The 8,804-nt window shown below is 33.9% G+C and overlaps 1 protein-coding gene across 5 annotated transcripts in view; it reads left to right on the top strand.

Annotated features, from left to right (window-relative positions):
- The first annotated feature begins 429 nt into the window (after nucleotides 1-429).
- The window catches only part of rusc2 (RUN and SH3 domain containing 2), a 30,495-nt gene continuing 22,120 nt past the window's right edge, over nucleotides 430-8,804 (top strand). For 4 of the 5 annotated variants that reach the window (XR_006370269.1, XM_044112763.1, XM_044112760.1 and 1 more), the window contains exon 1: nucleotides 430-844. The gene's annotated coding sequence lies outside the window, so the exon portion shown is untranslated. The remainder of the gene's footprint in view (nucleotides 845-8,804) is intronic. The other variant, XM_044112761.1, reaches the window with a different exon arrangement.

Below are 8,804 nucleotides of genomic sequence, written 5' to 3'. Positions count from 1 at the left end.
GGATTAGTAACAGTTCTCAAATTCACCTGACACAGACACACACCTGCAGTTTTTGTTAAAGTTTTTTTTATTGGAAAAAACTGATTTGGAAATTTTTTTTAGTTTGCCTGTTTTATTATTTGTTTGTTATTTTGTGAATTATTGTCATTATTGTCAAATACCAACATATCTACTTAATTATATATATATTTCTTTCCAATTATGTAATTTTTAAATATTAAATGATTGATAAATTGATCAGTTATTCAGTACTTCAGTAGCCTTTTTACAAAACACTTTTTTATTCTTACTTTAGTAATTTCTTGGCTACTTTTTACTTTTACTTGAGTAAAAATACGTTGAAGTAGTGTTACTCTTGACAACAATTTTTGAATAGTCCATCCACCTCTGATTCTTTTAAATATATGTGTAGCTTGGTTCTCTTGGGGGCTCGCTCGTGGTGTAGGGGCCCTAAGCAGCTTTGGGCCGGCCCTGGATAGGGTTAAAACCCATTGTTGTCTGTATGTAAAATCCCTTATGTTTGTATTTTATTACTGAGTATAGAAGGTGAACTTATCCCTTGATGAGGTGACATGCTTGTTGACAGTCATTTGTCCCAGCCCGGGTTAGATAATCCGGTCTGGGGCCAAGATGGTGACCTCAGGCTGACGTGAGGCTCCGGGTCCCTCCCATCCTGCGATGCTCCTCCGCGGCTCTGCCTGCCTGCCTGCAGTCTGGCTCTCAGAGAGAAAACAACATTCCCACACGGAGAAAACTAGCAACCCACCAGCTCGGTCATACACCGCTACACCCGTTGGGGTTTTTTTAATCGAAAACGGAACGACCCAAGACTACGTCGGACAAGGTAAAGTGGATAAATGCTGATTTTTGTTGTTTGAACCGCGGGTGGGTGAGGAGAAAAGGCTCCGCTAACCACCATCGAATCAGAGGCTGAAAAAATGCTATGATGCAGTCTGAACCGAAAAACACAGCTTCGGTTTCCACGCTTCATAGTATTTTATGAAGGGTGAAATAATTTCCGTTTACAGTGAAGTAAATGACGCTTTAATGGAAAGGTGACCCTAAAATTAGCTTGTGGCGTTGTGTGTTTTCAGTATGAAGGCTCGTTCTAACGGTTTGATACAACATCACCATCTTCATAGATGTTTAACTGTGTATGTTCAGATTAAATATGGCCGCCACCTGCTCTGAATTACATTGTAATTAGTAAGGTTTATATTTATACAGTGTATGTTTGTTGGTAGCACAGAGTTTGCCCCTTCAGCGGCCTTGTCCCCTCTGTTATCTCCATATTGATCCCACATTACTGGAATCATCCTCAGCAACACGCGTCACGTTCGATAGAACGTACCAGGACGACTTCCGCTCTGGCCGTTCAAAATAAAAGCATGCCAAATTCTATCATTGTTTTTGTCTTTTGGACTCTATGTATTTTTGTTATAAAGATTAATATGAATTATTATCTTTGCGGATTTTATTGCAGAACTGAAGAACTGAATGACTGAGTACATACAGTTACTATAAGAAAAAACAAAACACATAATAATGACTTTTCGCTGGGCCAGGTGTCAAACTCCAGTCCTCCTCAGGGCTGTAATTACAACATTAAGAAATACCTCTGCTGCACACACCTGAATAGAATAATTAGGTCATTGGGCTCTGGAGAACTGATCTACAGGAGGAGGTAATTAAGTCATTTCATTCGGGTGTTTTGTACCTGTGGCACATCTAAAACACTGACCCTCAGCAGCCCTTCAGGAGTATTCAAACATTAATGAAGTCTGCTTTTTTGAAAAAAACCTCACATAGTAACTGCATTTAATGTTTTAAAATTTATCTATTGATTCTTTCATGGAACCAAAATAATGAAGTAAACAATCTCTACAATAGTATTAGTTTTTGGGATTCGTTATTTGGATTTCATCGATTATTCAATGACATAAATTTCCATTCCTACAGACCAATGTGGGTTTTACTGGCAGATAATGATTTTTTATTTTGACTTTTTGTGCCCTCAAAAAGACCACTTATTTCAACTTTAAACACTATGAATACAATTTATGCAGATGTGTATCTAAGAGGGTGTTTGTTGGTCTTGTTGACTGTATTGGTTATATGGCAGGTATGTCAAATATGTAAAAGATACAATAAAAATATTGATGGAAAAACTCCCCCACTATAAATACAGTAAACTGCATGTTTTTTTGTTGTTGGCATGAACAAAGTAGGGTTTTCAGTTTTTATGCATTAAAGGTGCAAGCTAAAAAAAGAAAAGAAAAGAAAATATGTTACATTATCTGTCAACAATACAATCTGATCTAATTTAAGAAGTGCACCCACTAAGTAATACTTTAAGAGACTAAAGGCTTGTTTAAAAAATATTTTAGGCTTTTATTTTGAAGGCTCGAGGACTGTTCTTCCTGTTATGTCCCTTCTGGTGTCTTGTTGTCTTTTACAGAGAGTATGGTGGGGATGCAGATTACTCTCTGATCTAAACAGCTTTATGTTTGTGACAGGGATGTAGGATTAGCATTTAAGCTCTGATACCTAACCAGATGGATCATCTTTGTAAACTGCTGAAATGATATTATTATTTTTCCTTTAGGGAGTGACTGTGACTGCTCAGATTTAATTTCCTGTTCTTTTTTAAATCTAGGCTTTGTTTTGTTTTTTCTTGAAGTATTTTCATAACAAATTGTAGGAGTGTTGTGTCTGTAAAGCGTCTTATCCTGTTGCTTATGTTACTCTGTGCTGTTAAAGACCATCAGATAATCTCAGGAAGAATGCAGATAAGTAAAAGAAGGGGATCCTGTTACATAAACTGTTTTTGTTCTGGGCTGGTCTGCATTTTGTAGCCTTCTCACCGTTTGACATTGTTGCCCGTCTCCTCGGTTATTTTTGGGAATGTTATTTGCGGCTTGTTTGAGGTTTTACTTCCATGAGACCTGCTGGCTAAATATTGCATTTAGCATGAAAAATAAAACTTCAGAACTTAGCCAATAATTATTACACTCTAAACAGTTATTTGAGATATAAATATTGTACAAACTGATGTTGCTATGACAATATATTTGCAACATTGGTGTAGGTGAACGTCACACTCTGTGAAGGTTTTTAAAGCTAGACTACTTTATTTATTAATGTTTGTTTGTTTTTATACAATATTGTTTTATTGAGATTTTAAAAAATTTTTAGTACTTATTTAGCATTTTCATTTTTTTCAAGTTATTTTATTATAATTACTCACAAAAGACTAAATAAATTATTAGGTTTACATGTCCCAGGCTACTCATTCTGTGGTTATTTGAGTTCCTGACAGGATTTATATGTAAATATAGGGCTGGACAATAAATCAATAAAAATATACATATATATTAATAGATATTTTAGAATATTGAATGTTCAATATAATTATCGATGAAATGCTTATATTGTGATACGTTTTTCAGTCATATCGTCCAGCCCTGTTTAAATATAAACCCAAGTTCCTCCAGAACTAAAACGGGAATAAATCTCCAGCTCAAACTGATGTTTTTTGACAGTGACTCAGCTGTTGTGCATAAGCTGCATATATGTCAGTCACCAAGCGCGCTGAGTGTGTGTCTGGGTTTTAATTAGGCGTCCTTCCCGTCTCCAACACTGGCCTGTTTGTTTAACCAACGACCATGTGGAGCAAAGCCTGCTGAAATAGCAGAAATATTACACCACATCCAATTATACTTTGCATAATTTTGCCAATTTGTGTCAAATAAAGCTGAGTAAATTTATTGGCATCCTTGAGGCTGGAAATACACTCAAACTAGCCATCCTAATGCCAAAAAGGTGTTTTAACTTAAAAATTAAAACAAGGGGCATTCATAATAATGCACACAAGAAGCATTAAATTAATTAATCGCATGATGAATTAAAACAAAGCAGAAATTCATATTTCCATGATTTATTGTTTTTCTCTTTTCTCTCTTTCTACCAAAAACTGGAGGACAAAAGTTTTCAGTCTGGTGTTTTGGTCTCAACTAACTCTTTTTTTAAGGACAGCTTTGTTTACTGAGATATCACAGTTCACTTTATTTGTTGTTTTATTTATTTATTCTGGACATTTAAAATGCCTTCCAGTTCCTGTGTTAAATGTTTGTTATAATTTAAAGTTTATTGATATCTGATAATGTGTTTGCATTATTATTTGTTATCATTACAGGTCAAGTAATAAGCACTTAGTAGTGTGACATTTCAAGTCAAATGCAAAATCACTCCAAATAAGTTATTTGAAATTCAAATCATTTTGGCTCTTATTGTGAAGGGCTGCTTACTTAGCATTAACTGCTAGCAGCTGCTGGTGGAGGGGACATTATCTTCCTGCTTTGTCAGATTGTAGATCTATTTTACTAGTTAAAAATATTGTCAATGAAAGAAAATAAGTGTTGGGTTGAGTTTGCTGTCTGAGACTGAAAGCTGTTTTAAAACGGCATTATTATGTGTTTTACAGGCACATGGTGGCATTTTATACCATAATTAAGTAACTATGTTGTCTTTAGTTGTTATAAAAATGCTGTATATATCAAACATGACTTAAAAGAAATTTAATTTTCTGATTTAACATCTTGAAATTAGGCCTCTGTCCTACTATTTCTGAAACTCTGCCTTCAGGAAGTCATCACAACATGACTCCTCAATTAACCCTTCAACAAATTTTTTATCAGCGTTGCAATGAGATGTTTGCTAATTGCTCCTGGCTAGTCTGAAGGAGCTGGGTGGTGGGAATGGTTGCCATGGAGATTAAAATAATCCTCAAACATGCATGAAAGAATCAGGTATGTTTTTGATGAGGGAATAATATTATAACATGATGTAAAGCTAAAAATACTTTGATTTTTACATGATACTTCGCCTTTAAAAAAAAGCTACACTGGAAATGTTACAATCTGAAATGAGAATTCCTCAAAGAACAGATCCTTGAGTTTCTTCAAAATCTAATCAAACTGTTCTTATAATCATTAAATGTGTCCATTTTCTGGTCCCTTTAAATTGCTTTTTCCTGTACAATTTTCAATATGTCTGCTTTGACCATCAGTGGCCGTCTGAACTGGGTTTTTCCCAACAAAAAAGTTTCTGTTCTAAATTAGGGCTGGTGGTATAGTCAGTTCTCCACTGGTTCTATAAAAGAAACCCACCAATGAACCACAAACCAGGGAGCCATGTTGGAGCCAAGTCATTACATCACTAAGAATGCCACAAATGTAAATGTTAGATACAGTTATTTAGATAAATAAGAGCAAATATGACCCAATATACAATATCTAATTTATAAATGCTGTTTTAAAAAGCGAGCAGGGATTGTTAACGCAGCATTATTTCTCTCGTTGGTATTTATTAACCGTCCTGCAAACAGAAGGAACACACTTCAGTTCACATTGAGTTCAATAACTCTTCCTTACGATTAAAAGAGCTGTCAGTGTTTATAAACAGAGCTGTAGACAATGTTTATAGATTCAGCTGATAATAGAAACTGTGATGCGTCGAGTCTCATTTAATAGTCTGATTTAATGCTTTTGTTTTGGTTTTGATTATCAGCTTCATTTAAAATGCCATTTTCATAAATTAGCTTGTGTTGTGGGAAACGGTAGCTCATCATTTAAGTATCTGAAATATGCTTAAATGAGTATTGGTTTATTTTTCAGTTTATTATTACTCTTTTTTATATATTATTCCTTTGTCTTTTAATTTATTAAATTCAATCTTTTTTTTTTTTACTTAGGATTTAGTGGGCAAAAATAATTTTAAAAGCACATTAATTCTATAAAATATTGTTGAACTATTATAACTTGGAGCTGCAAAGCTTCCCAGCTCACCTTCAGGAACCTTTCCTTCGTATTTTCTGTTTCTTGGTTTGCGTTTTTTGGTCGAATCTTCCTGTGTCAGTGTCCACTGAGCTTAATCACTGTGGCATTACAGGATTAGTGCCTCAGCAGCGTTCAGCCAAAGACCTTTTCCTGAACCACCTCTGCATCAGTGTGTCGGCCAACGTGCCTCCTCTCCGCTCCGTTCAGCTGTTCTTCAGCGTCTCTCTGGTTATGTAACCGAGGGCCTCGAGAGGTTTGCTTGTCTGTCTTTGAAAACGTCTCGGTGAGGGCTGCGATGTTAATCTGCAGTGTCAGGATCTCCAGATTTCAGCGCCACTGTGTGCAGATATGATTCATGCCCTGTTGCGTTTTTTTTTTGTTTTTTTTTTTCTCTTGAGGAGTGATTTTCTCTTATCAGCAGCCGAGGTCGGTAAATAAAGTTTACATCTGACTGAATCTGGCTCCAAAGTTGGGTAGTAACTAGTTACAGTTACTCAATTACATTTACTTGAGTAACTTTTCTGAAAAAGATTTACTCTTAGGAGTATTTTTATGACACTTTTATTTGAGTATTTTTATTAAGTAGTAATAAAATCTTCTTTACCCACTGAATGACCTAAAATTCAGAGACACACACCTGCAGTTTTTTTTAAAGTTTCATAAGTTTTTGAGAGAAACTGATTTGGAAAATTTTTTTTTTTGCCTGATTTTATACTTTGTTACTTTGTGAATTATTGTAATTTTTGTTCTTAAATTACCAACATGTCCACTTAATTTCACACATTGGCTCGTTATGTAATTTTTAAATGTTAAATGATTCATAATTTGATCAGTTACCAAATATTTGAGTAGACTTTTTACCACATACTAGTTTTAAAAGAGGAGATGCGTACATAAATAACCAAGAACAAAACAATTCGTTTTCCATGACTTTTATGTTTGAAAAGAAGCAGAAAGAAGTGAACACTTATTTAATCTTATCCCTTATCTCAGTTTAATGAAATATATTACTTACAGACTCAATGATTAACAAAAAATGTAATAAAAACCATGTTTTGGTGTTCAATATATTGTGCTAACAACTATAAAAAAAATTGCATTACGTAAACAAAATGATTAAAAACTAACACTAAAAACAAGACAAGAAAATTTACAAATCCATAATAATAACAATACTAATACTACTACTATTATTAATAATAATAATAATAATAATAATTAATAAAGACAATTGTAAATAACAACCGGACATACAGCAACTCTTTGCCAATGTACACCCTATAAATTCTTTATAATGTGTGTTAAATAACAACAAATAAAATTTTAAAACTTAGTGATAAAGTTCCTGAAGTAAATGGATTTTTCAAAAATATTCAGATTTTTTAAAATGGGTCTTTCTAGTGTTTCAGTTGCTGATTATTCATTGAGCTTCTTTAGAAATGTCGACTGTAGACGCTGACATTGGAGTTAGCGTCTGTGTTTAGCATCGAGATGCTAAATTGGGCTTGATTGGCTTTGCTGATAAGCTAACTCCTTTTAACACAACTTGAACACAACAATTGTAATTTCCGTTGTCCCATTAGATCGTTTTTAGGAGCAGAAATTAACAAAAAAAGCGTCTTTGTCGTCAGTCTCTGTTTGCGGCTGTCGTTTGTGCGTCAGATTTACAGGTAAACCAGAAATATGAATATAAAGGAACCTTTGAATGGGAAAAAGTGATTAATTGTGTTAAAAAATGTAATCTACATAGCTAATTAATCAAAATGCATGCGTTAATTCCTGTCTCTACTGCAAATATGTTGATATTTCTAGTGATTCTTGTTTTAAAGCTACAGTGGCTGTGATTCATAGCATCTATAAATCTAGTCCCTTCTTTACAAAGAACTCACACAAATGAACAGGTTTTTCCCACCAGCTTTGAAGCTTAATTGTTTTCCTGAGTCTCTGCTTGCACTGCTGCTATGATTTAAAGCTGCCCTGACAACTGTTTGGTGGCGCCGTGTGCGTGTGTGTGTGTGTGTGTTTACATGAATACACCCCGGCCTGCTCTGTATTTCAGGCTCCTTTGTCAGATTGTGAAAGAGCGCTACGAGCTGCAGGGACTTCATTAATAACCCGTTCACATTCTCATTGTGTTGTTCTGATGAAGAGAACAGAACGGTCCAACAGCAAGTTCACCTCAGTGTGCAAACTGTACAAGTTTGAGAAACGGTGCTTTAAAACGTTTAAAATTTTTATTCACCAGTCAGTGATTATATAGAACAAACATTACAGAGTAACAAAAAGAGGCACTGGCAAATAACAGCAACAAAAATAAAATAACCAACTAAACAAACAGAAACTAAATATTTAAATTGATATATTCAGGACAAAGTCAATACAAACAAAAACAATAAAATTGCTTAACATGTGGGTTATGACATACTTCTTTTTTTACTTTCTGCAATTATTTTCTGATTTACGTTATATTCCTTTTCTCAAAAGCAAATTTTACTGTTTTCACGTGTTTTTCCAAATATATTCTGTATTATATAACATACTGCAAATAAAAGATTTGTTGTCTTGTTGCAACAGTTCACATTCCCACTGAACAATAATAGTTGATCTATCATACTTATATTTTTAACAATCTATAGTTTTAATGATGACTGACCCTTCATTTTTGGTTCATTTCCTTTAGATGCAAAAGAGAATTTTTGTGGAGAAAATATTAGAAATATTATGAATCAATTGTTTTATTTTGAATGACATTTACTTTAGTCTTATCGTTCCAAATCAAATAATCATCAATTTAATAAAATTTTAACCCTTACAAAAAAAGAAAAAAATAACGCAAAAAAGTCCCAAAAAGTAATTTTGGATTCTAAAAAATTTTTTTCCTTAAAAAGGATAGAAAAAGTTTCTTGTTATTTTTAGAAACTTTCTGAGCTTATTCTCAAAGTTTCTGAGTTTTTGGCAGAAAATGCT

This window comes from Gambusia affinis, linkage group LG03 (assembly GCF_019740435.1).
Source record: "Gambusia affinis linkage group LG03, SWU_Gaff_1.0, whole genome shotgun sequence".
In the NCBI taxonomy this organism is placed as follows: domain Eukaryota; kingdom Metazoa; phylum Chordata; class Actinopteri; order Cyprinodontiformes; family Poeciliidae; genus Gambusia; species Gambusia affinis.
The sequence above is the reverse complement of the archived record's forward strand: the minus strand, read 5'-3'. Positions and strand labels throughout refer to the sequence as shown.